This window comes from Phyllobates terribilis, unplaced genomic scaffold (genome assembly GCF_046119375.1).
Source record: "Phyllobates terribilis strain yellow unplaced genomic scaffold, ASM4611937v1 Scaffold_5__5_contigs__length_657084704, whole genome shotgun sequence".
Lineage (NCBI taxonomy): Eukaryota > Metazoa > Chordata > Amphibia > Anura > Dendrobatidae > Phyllobates > Phyllobates terribilis.
In genome coordinates, this window is record NW_027362765.1 from 62,405,151 (window position 1) to 62,425,934 (window position 20,784).

Below are 20,784 nucleotides of genomic sequence, written 5' to 3' on the forward strand. Positions count from 1 at the left end.
AACCTCCTCCATCATATCTGAGGTCAGTGACAAAAATAGAGCCTCCTCCATTATATCTGCGGTCACTGACAGGGATAGAGCCTCCTCCATTATATCTGAGGTCAGTGACAGAGATAGAGCCTCCTCCATTATATCAGAGGTCACTGACAGAGATAGAGCCTCCTCCATTATATCTGAGGTCACTGACAGAGATAGAGCCTCCTCCATTATATCTGAGGTCACTGACAGAGATAGAGCCTCCTCCATTATATCTGAGGTCACTGACAGAGATAGAGCCTCCTCCATTATATCTGAGGTCACTGACAGAGATAGAGCTTTCTCCATTATATCTGAGGTTACTGACAGAGACAGAGCCTCCTCCATTATATCTGAGGTCACTGACAGAGATAGATCCTCCTCCATTATATCTGAGGACACTGACAGAGCTAGAGCATCCTCCATTATATCTGAGGTCACTGACAGAGATAGAGCCTCCTCCATTATATCTGAGGACACTGACAGAGATAGATCCTCCTCCATTATATCTGAGGTCACTGACAGAGCTAGAGCCTCCTCCATTATATCTGAGGTCACTAACAGAGCTAGAGCCTCCTCCATTGTATCTGCGTCACTTACAGAGATAGAGCCTCCTCCATTATATCTGAGGTAACTGACAGAGATAGAGCCTCCTCCATTATATCTGAGGTCACTGACAGAGATAGATCCTCCTCCATTATATCTGAGGTAACTGACAGAGATAGAGCCTCCTCCATTATATCTGAGGTCAGTGACAGAGATAGATCCTCCTCCATTATATCTGAGGTAACTGACTGAGACAGAGCCTCCTCCATTATATCTGAGGTCACTGACAGAGCTAGAGCCTCCTCCATTATATCTGAGGTCACTGACAGAGCTAGAGCCTCCTCCATTGTATCTGTGTCACTTACAAAGATAGAGCCTCCTCCATTATATCTGAGGTAACTGACAGAGATAGAGCCTCCTCCATTATATCTGAGGTCAGTGACAGAAATAGAGCCTCCTCCATTATATCAGAGGTCACTGACAGAGATAGAGCCTCCTCCATTATATCTGAGGTCACTGACAGAGATAGATCCTCCTCCATTATATCTGAGGTAACTGACAGAGATAGAGCCTCCTCCATTATATCTGAGGTCAGTGACAGAGATAGATCCTCCTCCATTATATCTGAGGTCACTGACTGAGACAGAGCTTCCTCCATTATATCTGAGGTCACTGACAGAGATACAGCCTCCTCCATTATATCTGAGGTCAGTGACAGAGATAGAGCCTCCTCCATTATATCTGAGGTAACTGACAGAGATAGAGCCTCCTCCATTATATCTGAGGTCACTGACAGAGATAGAGCCTCCTCCATTATATCTGAGGTCACTGACAGAGATAGAGCCTCCTCCATTATATCTGAGGTCACTGACAGAGATAGAACGTCCTCCATCATATCTGAGGTCAGTGACAGAGATAGAGCCTCCTCCATTATATCTGAGGTCACTGACAGGGATAGAGCCTCCACCATTATATCTGAGGTCAGTGACAGAGATTGAGCCTCCTCCATTATATTTGAGATCACTGACAGAGATAGAGCCTCCTCCATTATATCTGAGGTCACTGACAGAGATAGAGCCTCCTCCATTATATCTGAGGTCACTGACAGAGATAAATCCTCCTCCATTATATCTGAGGTCACTGACAGAGATAGAGCCTCCTCCATTATATCTGAGGTCACTCACAGAGACAGAGCTTCCTCCATTATATCTGAGGTCACTGACAGAGATACAGCCTCCGCCATTATATCTGAGGTCAGTGACAGAGGTACAGCCTCCTCCATTATATTTGAGGTCACTGACAGAGCTAGAGCCTCCTCTATTATATCTGAGGACACTGACAGAGACAGAGCCTCCTCCATTATATCTGAGGTCACTGACAGAGATAGAGCCTCCTCCATTATATCTGAGGTCACTGACAGAGATAGAGCCTCCTCCATTATATCTGAGGTCACTGACAGAGATAGAGCCTCCTCCATTATATCTGAGGTCACTGACAGATAGAGCCTCCTCCATTATATCTGAGGTCACTGACAGAGCTAGAGCCTCCTCCATTGTATCTGTGTCACTTACAAAGATAGAGCCTCCTCCATTATATCTGAGGTAACTGACAGAGATAGAGCCTCCTCCATTATATCTGAGGTCAGTGACAGAAATAGAGCCTCCTCCATTATATCAGAGGTCACTGACAGAGATAGAGCCTCCTCCATTATATCTGAGGTCACTGACAGAGATAGATCCTCCTCCATTATATCTGAGGTAACTGACAGAGATAGAGCCTCCTCCATTATATCTGAGGTCAGTGACAGAGATAGATCCTCCTCCATTATATCTGAGGTCACTGACTGAGACAGAGCTTCCTCCATTATATCTGAGGTCACTGACAGAGATACAGCCTCCTCCATTATATCTGAGGTCAGTGACAGAGATAGAGCCTCCTCCATTATATCTGAGGTAACTGACAGAGATAGAGCCTCCTCCATTATATCTGAGGTCACTGACAGAGATAGAGCCTCCTCCATTATATCTGAGGTCACTGACAGAGATAGAGCCTCCTCCATTATATCTGAGGTCACTCACAGAGACAGAGCTTCCTCCATTATATCTGAGGTCACTGACAGAGATACAGCCTCCGCCATTATATCTGAGGTCAGTGACAGAGGTACAGCCTCCTCCATTATATTTGAGGTCACTGACAGAGATAGAGCCTCCTCTATTATATCTGAGGACACTGACAGAGACAGAGCCTCCTCCATTATATCTGAGGTCACTGACAGAGATAGAGCCTCCTCCATTATATCTGAGGTCACTGACAGAGATAGAGCCTCCTCCATTATATCTGAGGTCACTGACAGAGATAGAGCCTCCTCCATTATATCTGAGGTCACTGACAGATAGAGCCTCCTCCATTATATCTGAGGTCACTGACAGAGCTAGAGCCTCCTCCACTGTATCTGTGTCACTTACAAAGATAGAGCCTCCTCCATTATATCTGAGGTAACTGACAGAGATAGAGCCTCCTCCATTATATCTGAGGTCAGTGACAGAAATAGAGCCTCCTCCATTATATCAGAGGTCACTGACAGAGATAGAGCCTCCTCCATTATATCTGAGGTCACTGACAGAGATAGATCCTCCTCCATTATATCTGAGGTAACTGACAGAGATAGAGCCTCCTCCATTATATCTGAGGTCAGTGACAGAGATAGATCCTCCTCCATTATATCTGAGGTCACTGACTGAGACAGAGCTTCCTCCATTATATCTGAGGTCACTGACAGAGATACAGCCTCCTCCATTATATCTGAGGTCAGTGACAGAGATAGAGCCTCCTCCATTATATCTGAGGTAACTGACAGAGATAGAGCCTCCTCCATTATATCTGAGGTCACTGACAGAGATAGAGCCTCCTCCATTATATCTGAGGTCACTGACAGAGATAGAGCCTCCTCCATTATATCTGAGGTCACTGACAGAGATAGAACGTCCTCCATCATATCTGAGGTCAGTGACAGAGATAGAGCCTCCTCCATTATATCTGAGGTCACTGACAGGGATAGAGCCTCCACCATTATATCTGAGGTCAGTGACAGAGATTGAGCCTCCTCCATTATATTTGAGATCACTGACAGAGATAGAGCCTCCTCCATTATATCTGAGGTCACTGACAGAGATAGAGCCTCCTCCATTATATCTGAGGTCACTGACAGAGATAAATCCTCCTCCATTATATCTGAGGTCACTGACAGAGATAGAGCCTCCTCCATTATATCTGAGGTCACTCACAGAGACAGAGCTTCCTCCATTATATCTGAGGTCACTGACAGAGATACAGCCTCCGCCATTATATCTGAGGTCAGTGACAGAGGTACAGCCTCCTCCATTATATTTGAGGTCACTGACAGAGATAGAGCCTCCTCTATTATATCTGAGGACACTGACAGAGACAGAGCCTCCTCCATTATATCTGAGGTCACTGACAGAGATAGAGCCTCCTCCATTATATCTGAGGTCACTGACAGAGATAGAGCCTCCTCCATTATATCTGAGGTCACTGACAGAGATAGAGCCTCCTCCATTATATCTGAGGTCACTGACAGATAGAGCCTCCTCCATTATATCTGAGGTCACTGACAGAGATAGAGCCTCCTCCATTATATCTGAGGTCACTGACAGAGATAGAACCTCCTCCATCATATCTGAGGTCAGTGACAGAGATAGAGCCTCCTCCATTATATCTGAGGTCACTGACAGGGATAGAGCCTCCTCCATTATATCTGAGGTCACTGACAGGGATAAAGCCTCCTCCATTATATCTGAGGTCACTGACAGAGATAGAGCCTCCTCCATTATATCAGAGGTCACTGACAGAGATAGAGCCTCCTCCATTATATCTGAGGTCACTGACAGAGTTAGAGCCTCCTCCATTATATCTGAGGTCACTGACAGACATAGAGCCTCCTCCATTATATCTGAGGTAATAGAGACAGAGACTCCTCCATTATATCTGAGGTCACTGACAGAGATAGAGTCTCCTCCATTATATCTGAGGTAACAGAGATAGAGCCTACTCCATTATATGAGGTACAATGACAGAGATAGAGCCTCCTCCATTATATCTGAGGTCACTGACAGAGATAGAGTCTCCTCCATTATATCTGAGGTAACAGAGATAGAGCCTCCTCCATTATATCTGAGGTCACTGACAGAGATAGAGCCTCCTCCATTATATCTGAGGTCAGTGACAGAGATAGAGCCTCCTCCATTATATCTGAGGTCACTGACAGAGATAGAGCCTCCTCCATTATATCTGAGGTCAGTGACAGAGATAGAACCTCCTCCATCATATCTGAGGTCAGTGACAGAGATAGAGCCTCCTCCATTATATCTGAGGTCACTGACAGAGATAGAGCCTCCTCCATTATATCTGAGGTCACTGACAGAGATAGAGCCTCCTCCATTATATCTGAGGTCACTGACAGAGATATAGCCTCCTCCATTATATCTGAGGTAACAGAGTTACAGCCTCCTCCATTATATCTGAGGTAACAGAGATACAGCCTCCTCCATTATATCTGAGGTCACAGACAGAGATAGAGCCTCCTCCATTATACCTGAGGTCACTGACAGAGATAGAGCCTCCTCCATTATATCTGAGGTCACTGACAGAGATAGAGCCTCCTCCATTATATCTGAGGTCACTGACAGAGATAGAGCCTCCTCCATTATATCTGAGGTCACTGACAGAGATAGAGCCTCCTCCATTATATCTGAGGTCACTGACAGAGATAGATCCTCCTCCATTATATCTGAGGTCACTGAGAGAAATAGAGCCTCCTCCATTATATCTGAGGTCACTGACAGAGATACAGCCTCCTCCATTATATCTGAGGTCACTGACAGAGATACAGCCTCCTCCATTATATCTGAGGTAACAGAGATACAGCCTCCTCCATTATATCTGAGGTCACAGACAGAGATAGAGCCTCCTCCATTATACCTGAGGTCACTGACAGAGATAGAGCCTCCTCCATTATATCTGAGGACACTGACAGAGATAGAGCTTCCTCCATTATATCTGAGGTCACTGACAGAGATAGAGCCTCCTCCATTATATCTGAGGTCACTGACAGAGATAGAGCCTCCTCCATTATATCTGAGGTCACTGACAGAGATAGAGCCTCCTCCATTGTATCTGAGGTCACTGACAGAGACTCCTCCATTGTATCTGAGGTCACTGACAGAGATAGAGCCTCCTCCATTATATCTGAGGTCAGTGACAGAGATAGAGCCTCCTCCATTATATCTGAGGTCACTGACAGAGATAGAGCCTCCTCCATTATATCTGAGGTCTCTGACATAGATAGAGCCTCCTCCATTATATCTGAGGTCACTGACCGAGACAGAGCCTCCTCCATTATATCTGAGGTCACTGACAGAGATAGAGCCTCCTCCATTATATCTGAGGTCACTGACAGAGATATAGCCTCCTCCATTATATCTGAGGTCACAGAGAGAGATAGAGCCTCCTCCATTATATCTGAGGGCACTGACAGAGATAGAGTCTCATCCATTATATCTGAGGTCTCTGACATAGATAGAGCCTCCTCCATTATATCTGAGGGCACTGACAGAGATAGAGTCTCATCCATTATATCTGAGGTCACTGACAGAGATAGAGTCTCATCCATTATATCTGAGGTCTCTGACATAGATAGAGCCTCCTCCATTATATCTGAGGTCTCTGACATAGATAGAGCCTCCTCCATTATATCTGAGGTTACTGACAGAGATAGAGCCTCCTCCATTATATCTGAGGTCACTGACAGAGATAGAGCCTCCTCCATTATATCTGAGGTCACTGACAGAGATAGAGCCTCCTCCATTATATCTGAGGTAACAGAGATACAGCCTCCTCCATTATATCTGAGGTCACTGACAGAGATAGAGCCTCCTCCATTATATCTGAGGTCACTGACAGAGATAGAGCCTCCTCCATTATATCTGAGGTCACTGACAGAGATAGAGCCTCCTCCATTATATCTGAGGTAACAGAGATACAGCCTCCTCCATTATATCTGAGGTCACTGACTGAGACAGCGCCTCCTCCATTATATCTGAGGTCACTGACAGAGATAGAGCCTCCTCCATTATGTCTGAGGTCACTGACAGAGATAAAGCCTCCTCCATTATATCTGAGGTCACTGACAGAGATAGAGCCTCCTCCATTATATCTGATGTCACTGACAGAGATAGAGCCTCCTCCATTATATCTGAGGACACTGACAGAGATAGAGCCTCCTCCATTATATCTGAGGTCACTGACAGAGATAGAGCCTCCTCCATTATATCTGAGGTATAATGACAGAGATAGAGCCTCCTCCATTATATCTGAGGTAACTGACAGAGATAGAGCCTCCTCCATTATATCTGAGGTCACTGACAGAGATAGAGCCTCCTCCATTATATCTGAGGTCAGTGACATAGACAGAGCCTCCTCCATTATATCTGAGGTCACTGACAGAGATAGAGCCTCCTCCATTATATCTGAGGTCACTGACAGAGATAGAGCCTCCTCCATTATATCTGAGGTCACTGACAGAGATAGAGCCTCCTCCATTATATCTGAGGTAACAGAGATACAGCCTCCTCCATTATATCTGAGGTCACTGACAGAGATAGAGCCTCCTCCATTATATCTGAGGTCACTGACAGAGATAGAGCCTCCTCCATTATATCTGAGGTCACTGACAGAGATAGAGCCTCCTCCATTATATCTGAGGTCACTGACAGAGATAGAGCCTCCTCCATTATATCTGAGGTAACAGAGATACAGCCTCCTCCATTATATCTGAGGTCACAGACAGAGATAGAGCCTCCTCCATTATACCTGAGGTCACTGACAGAGATAGAGCCTCCTCCATTATATCTGAGGTCACTGACAGAGATAGAGCCTCCTCCATTATATCTGAGGTCACTGACAGAGATAGAGCCTCCTCCATTATATCTGAGGACACTGACAGAGATAGAGCCTCCTCCATTATATCTGAGGTCACTGACAGAGATAGATCCTCCTCCATTATATCTGAGGTCACTGAGAGAAATAGAGCCTCCTCCATTATATCTGAGGTCACTGACAGAGATACAGCCTCCTCCATTATATCTGAGGTCACTGACAGAGATAGAGCCTCCTCCATTATATCTGAGGTAACAGAGATACAGCCTCCTCCATTATATCTGAGGTCACAGACAGAGATAGAGCCTCCTCCATTATACCTGAGGTCACTGACAGAGATAGAGCCTCCTCCATTATATCTGAGGTCACTGACAGAGATAGAGCCTCCTCCATTATATGTGAGGTCACTGACAGAGATAGAGCCTCCTCCATTATATCTGAGGTCACTGACAGAGATAGAGCCTCCTCCATTGTATCTGAGGTCACTGACAGAGACTCCTCCATTATATCTGAGGTCACTGACAGAGATAGAGCCTCCTCCATTATATCTGAGGTCAGTGACAGAGATAGAGCCTCCTCCATTATATCTGAGGTCACTGACAGAGATAGAGCCTCCTCCATTATATCTGAGGTCTCTGACATAGATAGAGCCTCCTCCATTATATCTGAGGTCACTGACCGAGACAGAGCCTCCTCCATTATATCTGAGGTCACTGACAGAGATATAGCCTCCTCCATTATATCTGAGGTCACAGAGAGAGATAGAGCCTCCTCCATTATATCTGAGGGCACTGACAGAGATAGAGTCTCATCCATTATATCTGAGGTCTCTGACATAGATAGAGCCTCCTCCATTATATCTGAGGGCACTGACAGAGATAGAGCCTCCTCCATTATATCTGAGGTTACTGACAGAGATAGAGCCTCCTCCATTATATCTGAGGTCACTGACAGAGATAGAGTCTCATCCATTATATCTGAGGTCTCTGACATAGATAGAGCCTCCTCCATTATATCTGAGGTCTCTGACATAGATAGAGCCTCCTCCATTATATCTGAGGTTACTGACAGAGATAGAGCCTCCTCCATTATATCTGAGGTCACTGACAGAGATAGAGCCTCCTCCATTATATCTGAGGTCACTGACAGAGATAGAGCCTCCTCCATTATATCTGAGGTAACAGAGATACAGCCTCCTCCATTATATCTGAGGTCACTGACAGAGATAGAGCCTCCTCCATTATATCTGAGGTCACTGACAGAGATAGAGCCTCCTCCATTATATCTGAGGTCACTGACAGAGATAGAGCCTCCTCCATTATATCTGAGGTAACAGAGATACAGCCTCCTCCATTATATCTGAGGTCACTGACTGAGACAGCGCCTCCTCCATTATATCTGAGGTCACTGACAGAGATAGAGCCTCCTCCATTATGTCTGAGGTCACTGACAGAGATAAAGCCTCCTCCATTATATCTGAGGTCACTGACAGAGATAGAGCATCCTCCATTATATCTGAGGTCACTGACAGAGATAGAGCATCCTCCATTATATCTGAGGTAACAGATAGAGCCTCCTCCATTATATCTGATGTCACTGACAGATATAGAGCCTCCTCCATTATATCTGAGGACACTGACAGAGATAGAGCCTCCTCCATTATATCTGATGTCACTGACAGAGATAGAGCCTCCTCCATTATATCTGAGGTCACTGACAGAGATAGAGCATCCTCCATTATATCTGAGGTAACAGATAGAGCCTCCTCCATTATATCTGATGTCACTGACAGAGATAGAGCCTCCTCCATTATATCTGAGGACACTGACAGAGATAGAGCCTCCTCCATTATATCTGAGGTCACTGACAGAGATAGAGCCTCCTCCATTATATCTGAGGTATAATGACAGAGATAGAGCCTCCTCCATTATATCTGAGGTCACTGACAGAGATAGAGCCTCCTCCATTATATCTGAGGTCACTGACAGAGATAGAGCCTCCTCCATTATATCTGAGGTCAGTGACAGAGATAGAGCCTCCTCCATTATATCTGAGGTCACTGACAGAGATAGAGCCTCCTCCATTATATCTGAGGTCACTGACAGAGATAGAGCCTCCTCCATTATATCTGAGGTAACAGAGATACAGCCTCCTCCATTATATCTGAGGTCACTGACAGAGATAGAGCCTCCTCCATTATATCTGAGGTCACTGACAGAGATAGAGCCTCCTCCATTATATCTGAGGTCACTGACAGAGATAGAGCCTCCTCCATTATATCTGAGGTAACAGATAGAGCCTCCTCCATTATATCTGAGGTCACTGACTGAGACAGCGCCTCCTCCATTATATCTGAGGACACTGACAGAGATAGAGCCTCCTCCATTATATCTGAGGTCACTGACAGAGATAGAGCCTCCTCCATTATATCTGAGGTATAATGACAGAGATAGAGCCTCCTCCATTATATCTGAGGTATAATGACAGAGATAGAGCCTCCTCCATTATATCTGAGGACACTGACAGAGATAGAGCCTCCTCCATTATATCTGAGGACACTGACAGAGATAGAGCCTCCTCCATTATATCTGAGGTCACTGACAGAGATAGAGCCTCCTCCATTATATCTGAGGTATAATGACAGAGATAGAGCCTCCTCCATTATATCTGAGGTCACTGACAGAGATAGAGCCTCCTCCATTATATCTGAGGTCACTGACAGAGATAGAGCCTCCTCCATTATATCTGAGGTCAGTGACATAGACAGAGCCTCCTCCATTATATCTGAGGTCACTGATAGAGATAGAGCCTCCTCCGTTATATCTGAAGTCACTGACAGAGATAGAGCCTCCTCCATTATATCTGAGGTAACTGACAGAGATAGAGCCTCCTCCATTATATCTGAGGTCACTGACAGAGATAGATCCTCCTCCATTATATCTGAGGTCACTGACTGAGACACAGCCTCGGCCCGGCTGCGGTTCTCCTGACATATGAGGCAGTTTATTGTCAGTCAGGGGCCCTTTGTCTGGTCAGAGCCTCACGGTTCATACTTTTAAGTACAAAACCAGGACTATATGAAACTGACCTAAAAGTATTAGGTCTTATTGCAGCATTATCGCCTGTGCTTTACACTCTAGAAAGGTGTTTGGTGACGGAACGAAACCTAAAATCACTCGACACTGAGGGGGTTAATAGTAATGGGGGAACTCCACATACCTCCACCTGCAGAGCCTCCACCACATATATGGCTGTTCTGTGCACACAGGACCTGTGATGAGGTCACAGGAGGGGAGGAGTCAGGGGGTCACATGATTCTTATCACACTTTGCAGACTCTATAATGGCTCCTCCTACAATAGAGTTTTCAGATGACGTCATCACAGAGCCTTTAGCCCAGTGTTCCCCAGCTCCAGTCCTCAAGGCCCACCAACAGGTCATGTTTTCAGGATTTCCTTAGTATTGCTGAGGTGATGGAATTATCAGCTGTGCAATACTAAGGAAATCCTGAAAACATGACCTGTTGGTGGTCCTTGAGGACTGGAGCTGGGGAACCCTGCCTTAGGACACTAGGATTTGGTATATACCATGGAGATTCCTTATTACCGGACACAGGCACCATTAACCTCCTCAGCACTGAGAATATTAATGTGTTTTCTGTTGCTGCTTTCCATAGACATAATTAAGTGTTTAAGATATTTTCCTATTAGATTTATTCTGTATTTTTGGTGCTGGATTGGAGATATTCTGTGATAAATCCCTGTATGTGACTATAATGTGATTGTGTGTTATACCGGGGGCAGGACGGGGCCATGACTGGATGTAGTGATCATGTGAAGCCGGTAACAGCTCCGGAGATTTCTTACATGGGATCTTTGTGATGTTACATCGTCATCTTCTCCCCATTCAGGTCCCTACAATATCGGATCCTCTCACTGGAGATCTAATATATAAGGCCACAGCCCCACTATCAGTATTCGGTCAGTATTTTTTCTCAGGAGTGGGAGACAAAACCAGGAGTGGGTGATAAATGCAGAATTGGTGACTTGTTTCTATTATACCTTTTCTCTGATTGTTCCTCACCTGGTTTTGGCTCCCACTCCTGAGAAAAAATACTGACCGAATACTGATAGTGGGGCCGTGGCCTAAGGGTTCGCTCACATCTGCATATAAAATCGGAGAGTGTAATGTGAGAAAAAAAATCGCATTGCTCTCTGAACAATGTTATTCAATTAGACAGTGTTCATCTACGAGTTTTTCCTCACCTGGAATTGGGGTGAGGTAAAAAAAAATCACAGCATGCTGTGTACGACCACATAAAATGGCCGAGACTCACCAATGCATGTCAATAGGTGTGAGAGAAAAATCGCACTGACACGTTATCAGGCGAGTGCAGTAAATTCATAGCGTGAACCGTCAGAATAGAAGAGATAAATGGAAAGATGTCGTTGAGATATATAATTAGTGCAGCACATGTGTAGCTTACTGTACATGCATTTAGCTAATAAAAGAAAAGAATGGCGTGGGGTTCCCCTTATTTTTATTAACAGGCTGAGTGAAAGCAGACAGCTGAGAGCTGGTCTTAATAGTCTGGGAAGGCGGAAAGAAACATGGAGCTTCACATGCTATTAATATCACCACACAGCCGTCTATTTAGCTTTGACTGATTATTAAAAAAAAGACATGGGGTCCCCCCTATTTTTAATAACCAGCAAAGGCTAGGCAGACAGCTGCGGGCTGATATTAATAGGCTGGGAAGCTCCATGTTTATTGCCCACCTTCCCAGACTAATATCACCAGCCCTGAGCCGCACCAGAAATGGCGCATCCATTAGATTAGCGACGGCGAGTCTGACACTCGCGCGGCCCTCGGAACCGGCTGCTGTGAACTGAGATGGCCTTACTGACGTCACCTCAGTTCACAGTAGCCGGGTCTTGCGGAGCGCAGCGTGAGACCCGGCAATGGCTGCTGCTCCAGTCTATGTAGCTGCGTTCTCCGAGCTCCATCGACTGGACGAAGAAGACTGGGATCAGCGTGGGACCTCCATATTATGGATTAATGGACTATGGTGGACCCTGTGGATTATTTTATTTTTGTTCAATAAATGGGGGAAAGAGGGAAATTGTTTTTTCAAATAAAGATTTTTTTTTATGTTTTTACTTCTCTTTTGATTTACTGGGTTACTAATGGGGGTGTCTTATAGACTCCTCTCCATTACTAACCTGTGGGCTTGATGTCAACGGACATTACACAGCTAACATGAAACCCACAATCCCATTCACCTGATTGCTACCACACCAGGGTAGTCGGTAAGAGCCGAAGCTAAGCGCCAAAATTGGCACATCTAATTGATGTGCCATTTCTGGGGCGGGTGAGGGCTGGTCTTATTACGCTGGGAAGGGGCCAATATCCATGGACCTTCCTAGCCTATTAATATCATCCTCCAGCTGTCTGCTTTGCCTCAGCTGGTTATTAAAGTGGGGGCGACCCTACTTCATTTTTTTAAATAACCAGCAAAGGCAAAGCATGCAGCTGGGGGCTGATATTAATAGGTTGGGAAGGTCCATGGATATTGGCCCCTTCCCAGAATAATAAGATCAGCTCACAGCTGTCTGCTTTCCCTTGGCTGGTTATTAAAAATAGGGTGGATCCCATGTCATTTTTTTTCATTTATTAGTATTTTCATTTATTTATATATTAGTAATGAATGAAAAAAACAACGTGGGGTCCCCCCTATTTTTAATAACCAGCCAAGGTGAAGCAGACAGCTGGATGCTGGTATTCTCAGGATGGTAAGGTCCATGGATATTTGGCCATCTCCAGACTAATGACCCCAGCCCTCAGCCACCCCAGAAATGATGCATCCCTTGGATGCACCAATTCTAGCTCTTTGACCTGCTCTTCCCACTAGCCCTGGTGTGTAGGCAAGTAGGGTAATATTTTGGGGTTGATGTCAGCTGTGTAACATTCGCTGACATCAAGCCCAGAGGTTATTCATGGGGCGGCATCTATCAGACACCCCCTGTTAATTACCCAGTAAGTGAGTGCTTAAAAAGATACTTTATTTGAATAAAGACTCCCCCACTCCCTTGTTTACCCATTTATTAATTAAACATAAATCTTGGAAGTTCCAATGGTAATTCAATAGTGAAATGTCCCACGACGCCCATCGAGTCCTATGGAGTCTCGTTGTGAGAAAGTTCTCAGAACAGGACTTCATAGTTCACTCCCGGTCAGCTGCAGGCACTGAAATTCTCACGCTCCTGCCTGCTGCTGACCGCGAGTAACCCTATTGAGCCTCGCTCTGAGAATGTTCTGAGTCCATCCTTAATAGAGGAGGACAAGGGGGGGAGGAGTGTGGCGCCGGAGATCGTGGTATGCGTAGGCATTGACTGCATACTGCGATCTCCGGCTCCTTAAATACATACTGCAATCTCCGGCCAGGCTGGAGAAGTGTGACGCCGAAGGCAGCACCTGCGCATAGTGCGATCTCCAGCACCATTTTATTGAAGACAAATTCTCAGGGGTTTTTTTTGTTTGTATGGAACAAGGATGGGGACCAGTATGGGGGAGCATAAAATAGGATGGGGGCCAGGCTGGGGAAGCATATAATAGAATGGGGAATCAGGCTGGTGGCAATATACCAGGATAGGGGAGCATATAATAGGATGGGGGACCAGGATGGAGGGGAGCATATAATAGGATGGGGGACCAAGATGAGGGAGCATATATTAGGATGGGAGACCAGGATGGGATGGGGGCCATATAATAGGATGGGGAACCAGTCTGGGGGAGCATATACCAGGCTGGGGGGCATATACAAGGATAGGGGACCATATACCAGGACTAGCTATTGAACCCGTTCTATGCCCAGGTGGCGAGCATTTTTATTGATACATTTTTGTATGTTTGTGCTATGTTAAATGGAACCTGTCACCAGAAATTACAGTGTTAACCTGCAGATAAGCTGTTAATCTGCAGGTTAACAGCTTTATTATCCTGTCCGGCGCCTGCACTTAGCTGAATGCTGCAGGGAGAAAATGAACTTTATTCTCCTTGTCAGCGTTCCGTTTCAGTCATGGGGGCGGCATTGTTTCAGTCATTGCTCTAAGAATATAGAGTGGCCGCGGTAAACTGACCCCGGCCCTGACTGACAACCAGCTTCAATGTAGAGCCAGTGTCAATCGGGACTGGGGGTGCGGTTACAGTGGTCACTCTGTATTCTCAGAGCGGTGACAGAACCAGCGCCACCCCCATGACAGAAACCGAATCCTGCCGGGGAGAAGAAAGTTCATTTTCTCCCTTTCTCCATTCGGCTAAGTGCAGACGCCAAACTGCAGATTAACCGCATATCTGCAGGTTAACATTGTTATTTCTGGTGACAGCTTTCCTTTAAAATAGCAGAAAAATATACCAATAAAAATGCTCGCCACCCAGACATAGAACGGGTTCAATAGCTAGTCCTGGTATATGGTCCCCTATCCTTGTATAAGCTCCCCCAGACTGGTTCCCCATCCTATTATATGCGCCCTCAGACTGGTTCCCATCCTATTATATGCCCCTTATCCTGGTCTCCCATCCTATTATATGCTCCCTCGTTCTGGTCCCCCATCCTATTATATGCTCCCCCATCCTATTATATGGTCCCCCAACCTATTATATGACCCCCATCCTGGTGCCCCATCCTATTATATGCTCACCTATCCTGGCATAAATTGTTCCCTTTAATTTTGTAGTACAATACTTCAATAAAATGACGCCAGAGTCAGCGCAGTGTCTTCAATGAAAAGGTGCCGGAGATCACAGTAAGTGCACATGCTGACTCCAGTGCCATTTTATTGAAGTAATATACTATAACATCAACGAAACAGTGCGCATGCACCGCCCATCACCATTATTTCTATGGCTGGCACGTGCGCACTGCTATCCTGCTGTTGTGCGCGTGCGCATACCCCAATCTCTGGCACAATTTTATTGAAGACGCTGTATATGCGAATTTACAAACACAGTGTCTTAAAAAAAATGGTGCCGGAAATGTACCAATAAAAATGCTTGCTACCCTGGCGTAGAACGAGTTCAATAAGGTAGTTTCTTTATATTGCACTGAAGTAAGAAACTTATGGCTATTGTGACAGAGTCACTGGTGATATATGTGAGGGGAGATATGTTTCACTGCGGCTACTAGCTTCAGTGAACTAAACCTACAAATTAAATTTCCTCCAGCATGTTACCGGGGGGGGGCAGAGGGGGCGGTGGCCCCGGGCCCCACGCTCCGAGGGGGCCCACCCGGAACAACGCTGTTGTAACTGTATCAGTTACCCTCTGGGGCAGAGCAGGGAGACTCGATGTCCCTGCACTGCCCGACGGAGGGGGGTGGGGGTGTGGGGCCCCCCTGCCCATCACCGAAAGCTCAGTGATGAGAGAGGGAGCGCGACGCTCCCCCTACCATCAGTCCCCCCTCTGCATCTGACGTCACTGACGTCATCACTTGGTGCCCGGCCTGCTGTTCTGAAGATGTGTGCGGGCCGGGCGCTCAGAGCAGCGGGGGAACGAGGAGGAGAGAAAGGCGAGTATTGTGCTTGTGTTTATTTTTTATTTTTCCTATGGTGGGGGGGGAGTATGCTACAGACTTTGCCTATGGGGGGAATTATGCTACAGACTTTGCCTATGGGGGGAATTATACTACAGACTCTGCCTATGGGGGGATTATACTACAGACACTGCCTATATAAGGTGCCCCAGTGAGGTAGTCGTGGGCGAGCTGTAGCCCCCTCTCGCTCTGGCACCCTACAGACAATTCGTGTCCTCCCTCTGATGTGTGGCTGTGTATGCGGGGCTCTCCACTTACTTCAAACCATCCGATCGCGGCTGTCTCCAGGCATTTCTCTTCTGGGACCAGGGCAGGAATAAATTCAGAGGACACGAGGTTCTTAACCATAACTTGGACTTTACTTGGGGAAGAGGAATATGTACAATATTTACAGGCAGATATAATGGATAAGGCCCAACAGGTTATTATCTCCCTCACAGGCGCTGGCAACATCTTCAGCCCTGGTTCCCTCTTTAAGTGAAGCATCTCTGTGATTCTAATCTCTAGCCCAAGAGACTCTTCTACAATATCAACAGTGTTCCGGATCTAATATTTCCCCCACGTCTTAGCCTGGAGTCCTATTTATCTTCCTCTGCTTTCTGCAGACTAGAAGTGCCCCGGGTCCTCAATACCTCTGTTGAGTTTCTCCGGCCGTCTAACAGGACTCTTGCGTAGGGAGACTTTTACACTGGTGATACCACTGTCTGAGGGTATGGAGCTCCCGTCTACCCTAGCAGCCACCATATAGTCAGGCTGCCCGTACAGTTCACTGTCCTATCTCTTACTACTCATCACTTCCTGATTCTGGAAACTAAGCAGGGATTTTCCTAAAGTGACAACCCTCTGTGGACTGTCATCACACAGTATTAACCCCATCACTGTCTGTAACACTGCTAGCAGACTCATCCTGACATCTGCACCCAGGACAGTTGCATCTTGTGGCTGATTACAAGTACTGCAGCCCACAAGGAATTATGCCAGGAACAAGCTCTATAACTCTCAAGGCTTGATCAGGGCACTAAGTTCCCCCTTTACTCTACTGACTGGACCACTGAAGCTAACCCCTTAGCTTGGCCTACCAACAGTTCAGAGAGGTCTAACTACAGGGACACTTCCTTTAACTACTTCAGTGCCAAGGGAAGGCTACGTCCTTCCCCACTATTACACCTATGGGGGGATTATACTACAGACTCTGCCCATGGGAGTGCATTATACTATATTGAGGACTATCTGGTGGATTATATTATATATAGGCTATTTATACAGTGTGGGGATTACAGTTAGGGTCATACAGTGTGGGAGATAATGTGGATTCTTTGCACAGTGTGGGGGCTATCATACAGTGTGGAAGCCATCAGTTTGGAGGCTAAGGAGTCAGTATACTGTGTGGGGGGTACTGTACAGTGAGGGGTCATTATACTGTGTATAAGAGCGCATCATACTGTGTAGAGGGGAGCTGTACATGGGGGGAGACTCAGGACATTATTAAAAGTTAAGTGGGCACTTATCGTTATAGGGGAACTCAGGTTATTATGACTGTCAAAGGGACACACTTTCTAGGGGGTAAAATGTGGGCATTGTTTTCTAGGACACTTGCACATGGCATTATTATATTCTAGAGGGTTGTTTTACCATCTAGAGGGCACACAGTACTACACGGAAGGAGCAGTAATAGGGACACATATGGCAGCAGAGGCTCAGTATTGGGGTATCAGCTGGATGAGGCGCTTGTGCAGGTTGGGAATAGATGGGGACGATGCCTGAAATGTAAGGAGTCAAATGTGTCTTTATTGTGATCTCTGCAGACCTGAGACCTGGATAGAGACGCTGTCGTGTCAGTCTGGGCCAGATGGAAAAGACGTGAAAAGTGAACAATTTAACCAGAAAGAACGTCAGCTGTAAGTTACTATATATAACTGTGCTGTGATCTCTTATATGTTCTGCAGGACTGGGATGTATCAATATATGTCACCATATAGCAGTAGTATCAGTGCTGGTCTTTGTATAGAGATTATTTTTTGTAACAGCGCGGTCATCTGCTGAGGTTCTCCTACATCCACTATCTGGGTGCGCCACCATAGTTGTAATCAGGGTTACCTGGCTAGGGGCCCACTCAGAAGTTTCGCTCTCCCTGAACCAAAAACCCTAGCAACGCCTCTGTGTTGGGGGTTAAACCACCATATTAAAAGGTAGTGTTTTTTGTGAATGACATTGAGATGGGTGGGAAGTCATTCACCATATCTCCACCTAAGGGTGTGGCTGAGCAAGTTAAATACTCAGTCACTGTGTTATTCTCATAACATCCGCATGGCGGCGAAACCGCACAAGAAATGGTTGTACTGTGGATTTTTCCGCAATGATAATCCGCAGCAGAAATTTCCGCAGCATGTGCACAGCACATGCGGATTATCATTGGGAAACATGGCAGACATCTTAACAAGCATTTTTAATGCGTTTCCGCGGCGGAAATGCCGCCGCGGAAACTCATTAAATCTGCATTGTGGGCATATAGCCTTAGCTTGTAAATAGGGGAAAAATGCAATAGAATTTTTTTGGTATTTAGAATTAAGCTCTGAAATAGTTATTATGCGTCAATTTGAATGATCTAATAAATTGTCAATAGTTCTAAGTCCCATTTTATACCAAATGTAAAAAGTATGATGAGAATGTCCACATTTTAAGTTAAGGAGAGGTAGGTGGGATAGTTAGGGTATAATGACAATTGTCTGGTCTTCAGCCATGCTGTCCAGGTTGATATTAATAAAGGATTAATTCGGAAGTAATCAGACAATTGGGAAAATGGCTGGTAAAGTGCTGATGTGAGAGATACTGTATATCAGAGACAAACTGTTGATCAAGAGAATGATCTGTGAGTATAGATGTAACATGCAACCAGTCTCCAATCAGTATAAGTCTAATTATATAATTTTATTTTGGGGAAATTCATGACACCATTTAGCCTAGGACAGTGATGATGAACCTTTTAGAGACTGAGTGCCCAAACGGCAACCCAAGACCCACTTATTTATCACTAAGTGGCAATGTAGCGCCCCGAGGGTTCGGCCGCTACAGGGGTATTGCACCTCAAACCAGAGGTGTGATATTCCACTCCCGGGTAAGGATGGAGTGTGGACCAGGGCTCATTTAGCTGCATGCATCACACACACCCCATTTCCGGGGGACAGCTCAACGGTGCTCCCATTAGACAGTAATGCAGGCACGACAGACCACGTCCCTGGCTGGAGTGAGGAGGGGGGAGGAAAACCCAGTGATGTAGGAGCAGGAGGGGACGGTTTCTGGGCATAGGTAGGAGCCCATTGGTTGCAAGTCACCTGGGCTCATACACTAGAGGGAGGTATATAAGGTGGGCACCATCTTAGTTCTAAAAGAAGTTCAGTCAGGAGGAGAAGAGAAGGAGTTCAGCCTGGAGGGCTGACAGGGAGCTGTGGCTCAGTTTGGGCCCAGCTCCACGAGGCAGGCCTAGAGTGAAGGCCAGGGCCAGAAGGAACAGAAACAGAAAGGAACAGAAACAGAAAGGAACCCTAAAGGCCCAGGAGATTGCGGGTGACGGGTTGGCAGAATAGGGTACCGGATCCCAAGTTGGTAGAGGCGACTAATCCTTAACCAAGAACTGGAGGTCGTGATCATATCTTGATGCGACCCCTCGCTACTCCTACTAGAAAGGCACACCACATAGGGTCAGGGAGGTGAGCACGAAGCCCTCCCAAGAGAAGGCCCGCGGGAGCTGGACAGACGTAGTGTCACTGGTGGGGCACGGCCAGAGAAAGGAATAGAAGGGAGTCCTGTGACACACTCTGGAATTGCCTGGGGGTTGACTGAGCCCCCGCATCTGGTGGACGCAGCACGGCTTGGGCAGTCATTGTCGGTGGAGTGACTGGGAATATAAAGAACTGTGTGTAAAGAACTTGAACTGCAACCCCACGTCTCTGTGCTTCATCGCCGCACCAGCACTACTAGTGCTGGGACGCCCGTGCACTATCACCCCCACCATCTACTACACTGCCCTGGGGCTGCACTCTTCCCGTGGGGAGTCACACTACCTCAGCTGCATACACCATCAGCCCCAGCGGTCTGCCTTGCAGCGGCGGTTCGCACTGACCGCAATCCACGGGTGGCGTAGTCGGACAATTAACCATAAAAATCACATAAATAGACTGCCACTGGTTTGACCACCCTGAGCCACGGGACTGGGTCACCGCCACGGAGACTACCACCCCCCCCTAGAGACCTGGTTCCGGGTAACCCACTACACGTGTACGCTAGGCCCAGGGGGCGCGTCAACTTTTGGCGTAGTCGGCAGGATCGTTACCAACCCGCCGCAAACGGGTATTGCGTGCCTGAAAGAGACTTTGCACTTACCTGAGAGAGGTTCCCCGCCATCCGGAGTCGTTTCCCCGCCATCGGACGCCATCTTCAGTCGCTTCCTGCCATCTTCTGCAGTTTTTCCTGCCCCGGCAGAGCGGACGCCATTATGTGCACGCCAAAAGACAGCAGGAGGCCACCTCCCATCGTGGGCCAGGTCCCAGAGTGGCGCCAAAGAAGGAGCCCGCCCCCAACAGCCATGAGTGCGGCTGTGGAGATGTCCATCAACGTGGGGGGGCTGCCCCTGAAGGTGATTGTCAACAGGTGGCCCCAAGACCACCCCCAATGGGGGCGGAC

At 46.7% G+C, this 20,784-nt stretch overlaps 2 protein-coding genes across 2 annotated transcripts in view; one reads left to right on the forward strand and one right to left on the reverse strand.

Moving 5' to 3' along the window:
- The window catches only part of LOC141270788 (gastrula zinc finger protein XlCGF66.1-like), a 90,179-nt gene extending 79,361 nt beyond the window's left edge, over positions 1-10,818 (reverse strand). The window contains exon 1 of the mRNA XM_073680897.1: positions 10,735-10,818. The gene's annotated coding sequence lies outside the window, so the exon portion shown is untranslated. The remainder of the gene's footprint in view (positions 1-10,734) is intronic.
- LOC141271986 (uncharacterized) overlaps positions 1-20,784 on the forward strand; it is a 1,184,418-nt gene that overhangs the window by 442,011 nt on the left and 721,623 nt on the right. The window lies entirely within an intron of this gene.